At 42.2% G+C, this 13,763-nt stretch overlaps 1 protein-coding gene across 1 annotated transcript in view; it reads right to left on the reverse strand.

Moving 5' to 3' along the window:
- Positions 1 to 13,763, reverse strand: part of GPC3 (glypican 3) — a 425,362-nt gene that overhangs the window by 362,679 nt on the left and 48,920 nt on the right. The window lies entirely within an intron of this gene.

Raw genomic sequence — 13,763 nt, forward strand, 5'->3', positions numbered from 1 at the left:
GAGAAATGAATGGGCTTCAGAAACCTCTTATTTTTCCAGCAGCTTTCTTACAGAATAATATACTTTCATAATGAAATGTAAGATTATAAATTGCCAAATTGATTTTGCATCAGTGGTAAAAAGTCATAAGTGACTAAGTGTCCTAAGGTGACCTAGTATGTTATAGAAAATGTGAAACTATAGTATACTGACAGTTTAATTGGTTTAGCAAGAGTTCATATCACGTGGCTGAAATGCATCATTGGCCTTTTTATCGTTACATCTTATTGCAGCTTTAAAAATAAAGTAGATGACAATCTTGTGAAATGTTTCCTTTACTGAATCAGGTTCCTGTCCTTGACTTTATTGCTATGCCTAGCTTTCCAAAGCAATGTTTACAAACTGCCTCTGCCTTTTAATATATTTTGAATAGTGAAATTTATCTCCCAACTTGATCCTTTCGAGCCTGGAGATGGGAAAACACTAGTGCATAGTCGGTGTGAGGAACACCAAAACAGATGGCATCAAGGAGTTAAATACCAGAGTGGATGGCACCTTGACATTTATTGCTGTCTAGTCCAAACCAGAATATATAATTTGACTCTTTTACAGCATTAGGAGGGCAATTTAAATGCGTTAGGACTTGAACTATCAAAAGATGCTGTCTCCTGTCTCCAGATGTAATTACAAGACTATTAAAGCAGTCTTATAAATACGAGAAGAGCTAAGACTGTGAAGGGCGACAGAAGTGGAAAGAACTACCTCCCCAGCGATGGCAGCTCGTTTTCTGACAAAGCAGTCCCTGCAGCAGAACAGGAGGCCAGCTTGCGGGCTTGGGTGTGTTCCTCCTGAACCGCTGGTGTCAAAGGAAGTCCCTGAGTTTGACTGCGACCCAACACAGTGAGACAGGAGCAGAAATGACATTGCCACCACCAAGAACATTCTACGCCTTTTGCCTCCGTTATACTCCTGCAGGTTAAACAGGCAGATTTTAGTCATTAGTCCTGCTTATTGAGAAGCTACTTACTACATGTGAGGAGTGTACAGTGCTAAGCAATGGTGCATTTAGTAAATCCAGGCCATGCGAAGTTGCCATTCTCCGAACTCCGGTATGTAATGACTCCCTAAAGGACAGCTGTCACTTGTTTTCCCAACGCCCTCCCTTCAGTGGCATTAGTGTGTGTGTGTGTGTGTGTGTGTGTGTGTGTGTGTGTGTGTGCATGTAAATATCAAAAAAAAAAAAAAAGAATCAAAATGTTTGCCTGTGAATTTCACAATATTCCTGGAAATAAAGTTAAAAAGAAAGAGGATCTCCAGTTACTCGTCGATACGATATTTTCTTTTAAAAGATCATGTCCCAGTTAGCTACCATGTTAAGGAATTATGTACAAAAATGGTAAAAGGATGAGGGAGGAGGGGCCACAGGGTAAAACTCAGATTCTAAGCAGGGAGCCAAGTTAAAGCAAGTGCATGCAGAAAAAGATACTTGTTCTCAATAGTCAGAGTCAGTGTTGATTAGGATGTAGAGAGATGGCACTTGCATGCTACTCCTGGGTGTATAAATTGGTAAAACTCTTCTGGAAGGCGATCTGGTATTAAGTACCTAGATCTTCCTAAAAGTTTGCATTCTTTGATGCAGTAATTTTACTTATAGGTCTCTAGCCCAAGGAAACATCAGAAGTGAGCACAAAGATATATGTACACAAATGTTCACTGCAACATTGTTTATACTAGCATAAAACTGGAAACAACCTAAACGTACGTCAGTAAGGGGTTGGTTAAATATGTTATGCATATTAACAATCACACTTACACAAACTTTTAATGGCACGGGAAAATGCATGTATATATTGTTAAGAAAAAGGCGAGTTCAAAACTGTATGTAGTAGAAGCAAGTTTCTTAGTCCCCTAATCCTATGTATTTTCAAAAACATCTTTAAACACAGTGCGGTGAAATAAAAACAATAAAGCAGAAATGTGGATGGACCTAGAGAATGTTATGCTTAGTGAAATAAGTCAGACAGAGAAAGACAAATACTATATGATATCACTTATATGTGGAATCTAAAATATAATACAAATGGAATGTATATGCAAAACAGAAACACTCACAGATATAGAAAACAAACTACTACTGGTTACCACTGGGGAGACAGAAGGAGAGGGGGCAAACTAGGGGTATGAGATACAAACTACGACATATAAAATGGATAAGCAACAAGCATATATTGTATAGCACGGGGAATTATAGCCATTATCTTGTAATAACTTTTAATGGAATATAATCTGTAAAAATACTGAATCATTATGCTGTACACCTGAAATTAATACAATAGTGTAATTCAACTATACTTCAATTTTTAAAAAAGCAGAGCTCATCACTGTTGAAAGTAAGAGAGTTTGGTCACTTGATTTAAAAAAAAAAACTTTATTTTGTAAATCTTACAAAAGAGTTACAAAGCTAGTTTCACTCAGTTTCCCCTAATATTAGCATCTTAAATAACCATGGACCATTTGTCAAAATTAAAACATTGACATTCGTACAATGCTATTAAGCAAACTACAGCGTTTATTCAGATTTCTCCAGGTTTTTGACTAATGTCTTTTATCTGTTCCAGGCTCTAATTCAAGATACCCCATTGCATTTACTTGGTCACTTAATTTTAACAAAATAATTCAAACTTTCGCCTTGCCCCAAGACTCATAAAATGCCCATTCATTTAATCAGGTTTTCTTTTAGCCTAAGCCATTTCTATTAGAAGAGCCATGCAAGTATAAAGAAGATACCATTTTAGAATAAGTCAAAATAATCTGTTTTCCTGATTTTCACATGAATTTATTTATCTCAGAATTCTTCCCAGAGAACTTTGTGTTTTCCCTCTCCTATGGTCCCTGGGTCCCTGTTAACTGGTTTCACATTTCCCTAATAATCAGGCCTCTGGTGGCTGGGCACTAGGGCAGCAACATCTCAGACACGGAACAAGAACAAGTACTAAACTGAATGGAGTAGAACTTTAAGGTGGGGAGCTACCATCAGTAACCTCAGTCTTGCTAGAAACAACCTCTGGATGAAAATGATTCACTTAACAAACATGTCTTTAGCATCTATGCAAAAAAACATTTTTAGTATCATGTGTGTGATATCAGAGTGGTGCAGAGAGGCTAACTCAACAAAAAGTCACTTAGCTAATAGGTGGCAGAGCAGAGATTCAAACCCCAGTTCCTATGTGACTCTAAATCCATGATCCTAATGATTCTATTATTGTGCCTCCTTGAGAGACTCTCAATAAATGATGGAGCTGAATCATTCCAATTCTAGCTCTTGAACCCTGACTATTCCAACCTTGAACTGAACTCTGACCCAGCACTGGTTCTGATTTGATCTTTGTGGCTATGTGCCTTCCTACCCCTTTTACTAAACCTTGGCCTTACCTACTCAGATGTGCTGTATATATACCAACCCAGTTGACCCATCTGTAATGTGTCTCAGTCATATTCTGTTAAAACTTTCCGGATGTGCCTGCCTCTTCTGGTTGGGGACCATCCTGCCTGTCCCCGACAATGAGGGGCCTTCGGTGTCCTCTGCTCTGTCAGCCAGTTTGGTTGCCATTCTGGCCATTAAGCAATTCTAGAACAGCTCCTGGCCCTCTGCTGCCCTCTAGGAGTCACCAGCTACTCTGCCCCATCTGGAACACAGGACTAGCTTTACCTTTGGGCCCTGTACTCTACCAGTTGGCTTGGTAACCTTAGAGCCAGGAAAGGGGAAGTCTAGCTGAAACAGCCTGGATTTCCTGGGAGAGTGACGCTTGGCAGCAAGTAGCTCAAGGGAAATGACTTTCTTGTCTTCCTTTTTTAAAGAAGGCTGGAGGGAAAGGAGGAAGAAAGGCCAGTCCTGCTCCTTTTCTTCACACTGAGAGTCACTCGAGGGATGCTATTCCCAAAATGGCACTAGGGAAGACCTAGGGCAACCTCAGACTAGCGTGTCCCAGCTCACAAAGGAGCTTCCCCACTCTGGGACTGAAGGGCAGAGGAGGCAGCAAGTCCTTGAGCCTTAGGGAAATGGATATATCAGTGACTTGGCCCCGTGGATACTTTCTAAACTCCTCCAGTCACTACAGGAATGACCTCAGGAACTACCAGCTGTGCACAGGTGGCAGAAGCCTTTGATGACTGGTTTCCTCTTCCCTAGAGTCATTTAGCAGCAGGAGGGGCTGTGAGGTGGAGGGAGCAGCTGTTTATTCTCATGACACTTCCCACTGCCAAAGACAGCTCTTTGATTGATCCCCCCTCAGAAGATCTAGCTTGTACTCTGGGGACAGAAACGGTTTGGGGATAGATGGGTTGTGCAATTTCCTCTGGGTCAAACACTGGATCCTCAGGAGAAAACAACAACTCTCCCTGGTGCTGTCTGTTGCTGGGAGTGAAAGGGGGTGACTACAAAGGTACCACCACCACCCTCTTCCCACCTTTTCCTCTGACCTTCTTAGAAACCATCAATATAAGCTCATGGGGCTTCCCTGGTGGCGCAGTGGTTAAGAATCCGCTTGCCAATGCAGGGGACACAGGTTTGAGTCCTGGTCTGGGAAGATCCCACATGCTGCGGAGCAACTAGGCCCGTGAGCCACAACTACCGAGCCTGCGCTCCAGAGCCCGCGAGCCACAACTCCTGAAGCCCAGGCGCCTAGAGCCCGTGCTCTGCAACAAGAGAAGCCACCACAATGAGAAGCCCACGCACCACAATGAGGAGTAGCCCCCGCTCGCCGCAACTAGAGAAAGCCCGCACGCAGCAACGAAGACCCAATGCAGCCAAAAAAATAAATTAATTAATTTTTTAAAATATATATATATATAAGCTCACATGGGTTTATTCACTTGGTCCACACTACAACTGTATGAGATAGATTCTTCTACCATCCATTTTAAAGATGGGGAAACTGAAGCTCTGAGAACATAAATCTCTTGCCCAAGATCACGTAGAGGCAGAACTAGGATTTGAACTCAAACAGTCTTAGAACTAAGAGAGTCATTAGGATTAAAAACAGACTTTAGAAAAGAAGCCTTACACTCCCCGCCCAAGCACCCCTTGCCAACACACACAAACACACACACACACACACACACACACACACACACACCCCATGCCAGTGATTGTTTGTCTTTTCCACCAAAGAGCAATTTAATCTCCTTTTAGGAAACAAAATCTGACCAATTTAGTCAGGGAGAGGAGACAGGCTGAGAATAGACAAGCAAGTGAAAGTAAAAATCAGACTTGCTGAAAACAGGAAGTAGAGAAAACAGGCTGGAAGCTCTGATCAGAGATGAGACACGGTAGACGTCAGGCACCGCTTCCCCATTTGTGAGATGCTTTAAAACAAGAATGTAAAAGAGAATCACCTAAATCATGTCATCTCTAGAACCTCACCCTGAAATCGAGGGTAGGGCTTGACTGGTCATTGGGAGGACAGAGGAAAGGAATTACTGCCTTTTCCTTCTAGCCTTCCCTGAATTCCAACATTAGTCAAGGCTGGGAATCTAAGACAGAAAGAGGGAAAACTAGAAGAATTGTTAAGAGAAGGACTGTACACTGTGGCTAGCAGGTCGAAGACTGGGGGACCACCCTGAAAAGCATGGGAACAACTGGAACATAACAGCTGGTTGGGCCAAGGCTTCCCAGCCCGAGGCTCGGCATTGACCCAAACCCACTGTTTATTTGCATTGCAAAAGCGTATCACCCTCAAGCTGGATATTCCAAAGACGATAACATCAGTTACCATTTAATTATGAAAAAGGAACAATCAAAATAAGCAGATGACTCTGGGCTTTCCTCTACTGCCACAGGTAGAATTTCAGTGCTGATTTACCCTGACAAATGCCAGGTTGTAGGGGGAAATGGCAGAACCCTGAGATGCTCTGCTTGGGCATTCTCTGCCCTTGTAAGTTGCCCAGGAACACTGGGGGTTTTTGTTGTTGTTGTTGTTTTTATAAATTTATTTATTTATTTATCTTTGGCTGTGTTGGGTCTTCGTTGCTGCATGTGGGCTTTCTCTAGTTGTGGCGAGCGGGGGCTACTCTTCGTTGTGGTGCGCAGGTTTCTCATTGCGGTGGCTTCTCTTGTTGCGGAGCACGGGCTCTAGGCGCGTGGGCTTCAGTAGTTGTGGCACGTGGGCTCAGGAGTTGTGGCTCACGGGCTCTAGAGCGCAGGCTCAGTAGTTGTAGCGCACGGGCTTAGTTGCTCCGCGGCATGTGGGATCTTCCCGGACCAGGGCTCGAACCCGTGTCCCGTGCATTGGCAGGCGGATTCTTAACCACTGCGCCACCCGGGAAACCCAGGAACACTGGGGTTTTTTTTTTGTTTTTTTTTTTATTTTTGGCTGTGTTGGGTCTTCGTTTCTATGCGAGGGCTTCCTCCAGTTGCGGCGAGCGGGGGCCACTCTCCACCGTGGTGCGCGGGCCTCTCGCTGTCGCGGCCTCTCCCGTTGCAGAGCACAGGCTCCAGACGCGCAGGCTCAGTAGTTGTGGCTCACGGGCTTAGTTGCTCCGCGGCATGTGGGATCTTCCCAGACCAGGGCTCGAACCCGTGTGCCCTGCATTGGCAGGCAGACTCCCAACCACTACGCCACCAGGGAAGCCCCGGAACACTGTTTTTAAAAGAGAACAATCACCTTGACGTTCTGATGATTCTAAATTAGGGGATCGCTGTCAGATTCCAGTGGTTTTTACATGACATTTACATATGAAGACATTCTTAATGAAAAATATATTCTATACTGTTTAGCATAACACTGGCTGAAAAATATTCCACTATGTGTGCTGTTACAGGGCTGCAATTGAAATTCCAGTTGCTTTTGGAAAATGCTCAACATTTTTGAAGCTATTTCCTACCAATGAGTTTATCACACAATATATAGAACCCAACTGGCCACTTTAAATGACTCTAGAAGGCAACTGTATATCAAACTCCTCCATAATGGATTTTTTTACATTGTTAAAGAAACTCATCAATCCTCAGTAATCATTTTAAAGTAAAAATGATTCACTCATAACTAAGCTAGTGCAGCCCCGGCTCCCAAAACAGAAGCCATGACCATGAATAACTCCAATTCACCCCCAATTCTGGAACAGTGCTAATTACCTCCAGGGATGCCACACAGGCAGCTGAAAAGCCGGATGACCACAAGCAATTAGCCAATCAATTTGGCTTGAAATCGCCGGCAACACAATTGGCAGAAAGCCATACATGGAGTTTAAATGGCAGTCACCTATTTGAGAGGAAACAAAAGGTTTTAGCTTCCCACACTACATTAATAACCGCCATGATGCCCAAAATTACCACCATCCTAATCACATGTTGGGATTTAGGCCCTGCTCAAAAAGCAAACAGATTACTCATTGTTGAAAACATCTTAGCCCATCAGCACCCATTAGCATACTAAGTAGGTCTCACCTAGGAAAACTGAGGGCAGTGCTCTGATGGAATGGGAAGGAGGAGAGTCACCCAGCATGGGAAAAGGTGACAAAGAAAGGAGTATTTGGGAAACACGGGTGTGGGAGAGACGGTGAGGGTGAGTGAAAACAAAGCCCCTCTGGTTCCCATATTCCTTAAAGGGGAAAAGAAGGTGGTCACAAATAATAATCTCTTCAGTCTAACATCAATCCCAAGCAAGATTTCAGAACACAGCATCAAGCAGATTTGTGAGCATTTCAAAAAGGAAGAAGCAGTCACAAGAAGCTGGCATAGTTTTATAAGAACAAGTCATGCCAGAGTAACCTCATTTCCTTTTATGATGGGAGTATTGGGCTGAAAACCAAGGGAAAACAGTGGATATACTGCTTCTGGATTTCAAGAGGGTTTAGAACAAAGTGAAGAGTCATGTCCAAGATAGACTGCTATAGATTGAAAAGAATACTGCTGGCTGGTTCCTTCACTGCTTTAATGGCTGTACCCAAAGGTGCTAGTTAATAGATTAATGTCAATCTAAAAGGAAGTTTCTGAGGCGGAACCTACGTGATCTGCTCTGCTCAGCATTTTTATCAGTGACTAGTATGATGGCGTAAATAGTACGCTGATCAAATTTACAAATTACATGAAGCTACAAGGCACAGTTAACCCATTTTGAAACCCTAGTGATCTCAACAGGCTACAGTTTTAGCTGAAATTTAACAAGATGCTATTATCATATAAGACGAACACCCCAAACATGGGATGAAAGCTGGCGACATCAATTTGGAGAATTTTGCTAGACTTTAAGTTCAACACTCATTGACTCACAAGTGAGTGTCTTAGGCTGGCTGCCTCAATAAAAGTGTCGTATGTAGACTATAGGAGGTGATTGCTACTCTGTGCTCTGTATTGGGCAATTCTGGGCACCGCAATTTAGGGGAATAATCACCAAATAGAAGCCTATCCACATGAGAGCGACCAGTATGGTGAAAGAGTTACAAGGGGACTGATTTTGGCCCAACAAATATAAAAACTAGCAATTAAAAGCAGACCAAAAATGAAACGAGCTGCTTCTTAAAGGGGAGGCTTCCTTCATCACAAGAGGTTTTCATGCCAAGACCAAATCATCACTGCCTTGGAATATGTTGTACAGAGGAGTCACACGGAGGCAGGAGGGTTGCATTCGATGACCTCTAAAACTTCCTGTCAACTCTGAGATACTGTGACATTATGGAACCACCCTCCTTAATTTATAAAACCGAAAAAGGACACAAAACCCACCTCTGGGTAGTAAATTAACACATGAAGAGAAATATTCTGAACCCAGAAGAGAGACTAGGGAAACAACAGACAACCCCAGTCCTTTCTTCCTCCAAACTCCTTAGCTGTAGGGGTCTTGTTTGCATGGATAGCTTGGGAGTTTAAATAAACTTCACTTGGGTGGCTGAGATGTTTGTAATGAGGATGGGGGTAACGGGAGTCAAATGGTGATGTGTAAACAACTTATTTCCCTGCCTTCTGTGAAAACAGAATTTGATGTTTTTCTATAGAGAGAGTGATTTATATGAATAGGGCCAAAAAGCAAACAACAAACTAACCCACTTTAAGAGGATTATTTGTGAAATACAATTGAAACTCCATCTAAATCAAAGCATTTCTTCTGTGAGCCCTTAATTAAGACACAAAAATAACAGAGAGAGCATGTCCATAAGCAGACAAGACTACATTTTCGAGGAATACAGCTGCATACTACCATGTGTGTGTCTGAAGGTGCCCTGAGGTGCCTGGCATACAGTAGGTGCTCACTAAGTAGTTGCTGACTGGCTGACAGAAACAGAGAAATAAAGTTTTTGAGGCATCTAAACAAAAAATGCCCTCGAAATTCCAGCCTATAGTATGACAGCAGGATTTAGGTCTTCTACTTGAGACAACTTCACAGGGCTGAGCCAGTGTTTCTTGGCTTCTGGCACACTGAAAAAAGGACACAATTTCCTAGGCAGATTGCTCAGGATCAGTCCTCTGGAGCAATCAATTAGGTGCTTCCCCAGTGAGCTATGGAAAATGCTGGCTCTCTGTGCACGTTGGGAGGCAGCAGAAAGTGTAATACTGGCCTGTTGCCCCTGGAAACCTTGCCCTGGACCCAACAGTCCTCCTTCTAGGGGATTCTGCTCCAGGGATAGCCTTTCAAGTGCATGAGAAGATATAACTAAAGATATTCCCTTCAGCACTGTGTGTCAGAGAAAAAAGGTAAACAACAAACCCAAATGGTTGCCAGTAGGAGAGGAAACAGATAGGAATATTACACAACTGTTTTTAAAAAGGCCAAAGTCTTTAAGTACTTAGTTTGAAAGATGTCAAAGATATATGAAGTGGAAAAGTATGTTGCAAAACAGTACATATGGTACGATTACATTTATGTAGTGAAAAAACTGTGAGTGACTAGTGAGTGTGTGTGTACATATACAAATGCATGGGAAACGGTTTGGAAGGATACACACATCAAACTTGACAGTGTTTCCAGTTGGCAAAGGCACTAAGACAGAGGGACGGGGACAAAGGGGGGACTTGCAACTTTTTTACTTTTACTTTTTACTCTAGATATTTCTGTATTGCTTCTTTTTTTCTTTTTTACATTAAGCACCTCTAAATACTGGACTCATTTTTCCATCTCCGAAAATTACCTTTGTAATTTGAAAAAATATCAACAATGAAGGACTCTCTCACTCTCTCGCCAAGGCTCCGGGGACTTCATAGAGGGCCTTGGCGAAGGAGTCCAGCCAGACCTGCTTAGCTTCCCTGCTCCACCCAAGTCATTCCCACTCTCTCTCGGGGGTGGGGGGCTGCAGGGGAGACCAGTTATCAGGCTGGCACATGGCCCTAACTGGAGGGACGATTTATGAATAAGTGACTTTCTCAGAAGGTCAAAACCCTGGGAGAATCAACAACCTTTTCTCGTAAGAACCCTTTCTCCTAAGAACCCTTTCTCAAAGCCTTCTCATAATAAACATCAGCAGTGCCCACTACTAAAATTATGTAGTGCACCTACCAAAATACTTGACATTGTCAAAAAAGATGGAGAAAATCTGGCACTTGAGGCAAAAAGAAACTCAGTAAAATGAAGGTGCTGATTCACATAAGCCTCCAGGCAATAAAACCTTGATATGCATGTCCTTTTCTATCACATCCTCCCAGACACGCTCACGCACAAGTTGTTTAGGAAAAGAAAATGAGACAGCATCAAATAACTAGATTCAATCAACAAAGCACCCCCCCGAACCCCATAAATCACTCGTGAGTGCTTCTCTGGTTAGACACCAAACGATTTCTATGTTTCATGAAAGAGAAGGTTAACGTGAAAAAGCACCTCATGGACCAAGGTCTTCCTCATCAGAATGTGAATGGAAGGCAACTCTATCCTCAGTTTTGTTACCTGGAAAATAGGAACCATGTGTCTCCTGGAAGTAAAAATGTTCTCAAGCGTTTACCTTTATATAAATATAGAATTACCTGATCCTGGGGTCATTTTAGTGCTTCAAGTCTATCAAAAATGCCTGAGAATGGTTCATTTTCAGCTTCAAACTTTAATTCGGATTTCACGAAATCCAAATTATTTTAAAAAGTAATTTAAGAAAGAGCCATAGTGAAGGCAGTACTTGAGGCAAAAGACAGTAGAGAGCAGAGGCTGAGAGACCAGGCTCTCAAGCGTGTCTGGGTTTGAAATTCCAGCTCTGGTATGCAATAGCTTTGTGATCGTGGGCAAGTTACTGAACATCTGTAAAACACGGTATTAATAATATCTACACTTCATATGGTTGTTGTGAGGATTCGATGACTTAATGCATATAATGAGCTTAACACAGTACTTGGTAGATAGTAGACACCTATTAAACATTGGCTAGTGTTATATTGTTAATGAAGCAGACCAGAGACAAACAAGGCATTATGGGACATGGAAGAAAGTAACCTAATCCAGTGCAGGGGGTGGTCGGGGAAGGTTTCTTGGAAGAAATGGTACCTGAGTTACGTCTTAAAAACTGACAGACACTAGAGGAAGGGTACAAAACTGGAAGCAGGGAGATTAGTTAGGAAGTGGTTTAAAAGTCCAGGCTAGAGCTGAGCATTGAAACCAGGGCAGTGGTTGTAGGGATAACAAAGAGGTGTATAACCAGCAGGACTTGGTGATGACTGGCTGTGGGAGAAGAGAAGGAAGGAAGGAGTGGGCAGATGCCAGGACTTGGACAAGTTGCTTATCCTCTCTACACTTCAGTTTTCCTCATCCATAAAATGAAGATAATACCACCTACCTAACAGGATTACTATAAGAAGTAAATCAATTTTGTTTTAAAACACATAACATAGTGGCACATAGTAGACAATAAATGGAAACACTCACTATTATTATAATTATTATGAGGTGGATGGACCTAGAGTCTGTCATACAGAGTAAAGTAAGTCAGAAAGACAAAAACAAATAGCGTGTGCTAGCACATGTATATGGAATCTAAAAAAAAAAAAATGGTACTGATGAACCTAGAGGCAGGACAGGAATAAAAACGCAGACGTAGAGAATGGACTTGAGGACGCAGGGAGAGGGAAGGGTAAGCTGGGACGAAGTGAGAGAGTGGCATGGACATATATACACTACCAAATGCAAAATAGATAGCTAGTGGGAAGCAGCCGCCTAGCACAGGGAGATCAGCTCGGTGCTTTGTGACCACCTAGAGGGGTGAGATAGGGAGGATGGGAGGGAGACGCAAGAGGGAGGAGATATGGGGATATATGTATGCATATGGCTGATTCACTTTGTTGTACAACAGAAACTAACACACTATTGTGAAGCAATTATACTCCAATAAAGATCTATTAAAAAGTAATTAATTAATTAATTAATAATGACAGCAGTCTCGGAACAGGCCCCTAGATGACGACTAGGCCAGGAAGCTCAGCATCAGGAAGAGACTTACTCAATGATACACTACCTGCTTAGTGGCACAGCTATGAATAAAGAGTCTACCTTCTGCTTCTTATTCCCTGATCGATTTTTTTTCCCACTATACTGGTCTAAGTGATTGGTTGGAGGATGCTCTTCTCCCAAAGATGATGATGAGATCACCCATATGGTCAGCAGTCTTCTCCTTCCAGTGTCAGCAATGAATAGGATTCTAAAACAGACTGGAAGACTACTTCCTTCTACTCACCGTAAAAACTGCCCGTACTTCTTAATCTGATACTTTTTCTCCCAGTTCTCTTTATTAAAAGAGAAAGCTCAGTGTACATAACTAACTTGAATCCACCTTGCTATTTCTACAGATGTTTGGATTTTAACTGTATCGCTTCCCAAGAGAACTAAATGGTATACAGTAGCTTCATTATGATCACAATAAACACAGCTGGGCTCCTAAACGGTGCAACTCCTCTAATGCCTCTCCTGGGCTTTAGCTTTGCTATTGCTATTTGATTTCTTTAAGGGATGTTTACTGCACTCAGTTGACAAACATGAGTAAAGCGTCTAATTCTGCAGACCAAACTCCAGCCCCTCTTAAAAGCAACATAGGTGAGGACAAAATAACTACATTTGAGAAAAGAGATGGGAGGCAACATTCGAAACAATAGTTCTCCCCTCAAGCCAAGTTGGCATCTGAGTGGTAGCAGAACATACCAACAATCAGTACCCAAAAGGATATTATTAAATCTGGGAATCCTGACTTTAGTGCTGTTAAGATAACTGAGGCTACTTATTTGAGCCCATTAAATAATCAGAAACTTGAATCTATTTGTCCAGACTAGGATTCTGATTCTAATAGAATCAGATTAGAGTGGAATGGAATCTTAGAGATTAGCTAGCCTTGTGGTTCTTAACTGTTTGGGGCTGCATAGACCCCCAAATCTGATTTAAGATACGTGCTCTCTCTCCAGAAAAAAAGTCACATACACAAAACATTTTATATACAATTTCAGGGGCTTTGTGGAACCCCTCCAACCCATCCAGTTAAGGAACAATGTGCTAGTCTACTCACCTCTTTGGACAGACAAACTGCACTTCAGAAAGGTTAACTTGCCCAAATTCCATTAGGAAGATAGCCCTATATTTTTAAATGTGACTTACACATAACAACCCTAATTTGTAATAGCCCCTTACATGAGTGAGTGTGTAGTGCTGTTTGGTTTAATATGCAATTTTATATACACATCTTCATATTCTCCTAAATAATATAGACTGAACATGTAGTAGCTCCATTTTATAGATGAGAAACCCAAGGTTTAGAGACACTAAATAAAGTTCCACCAACATGTGCTGAAAATCTACTACGTGTATCCACTCACCAACACCCAACTAGGAGGT

The sequence above is a fragment of the Balaenoptera ricei genome, chromosome X (genome assembly GCF_028023285.1).
Source record: "Balaenoptera ricei isolate mBalRic1 chromosome X, mBalRic1.hap2, whole genome shotgun sequence".
NCBI classification, from domain to species: Eukaryota; Metazoa; Chordata; class Mammalia; order Artiodactyla; family Balaenopteridae; genus Balaenoptera; species Balaenoptera ricei.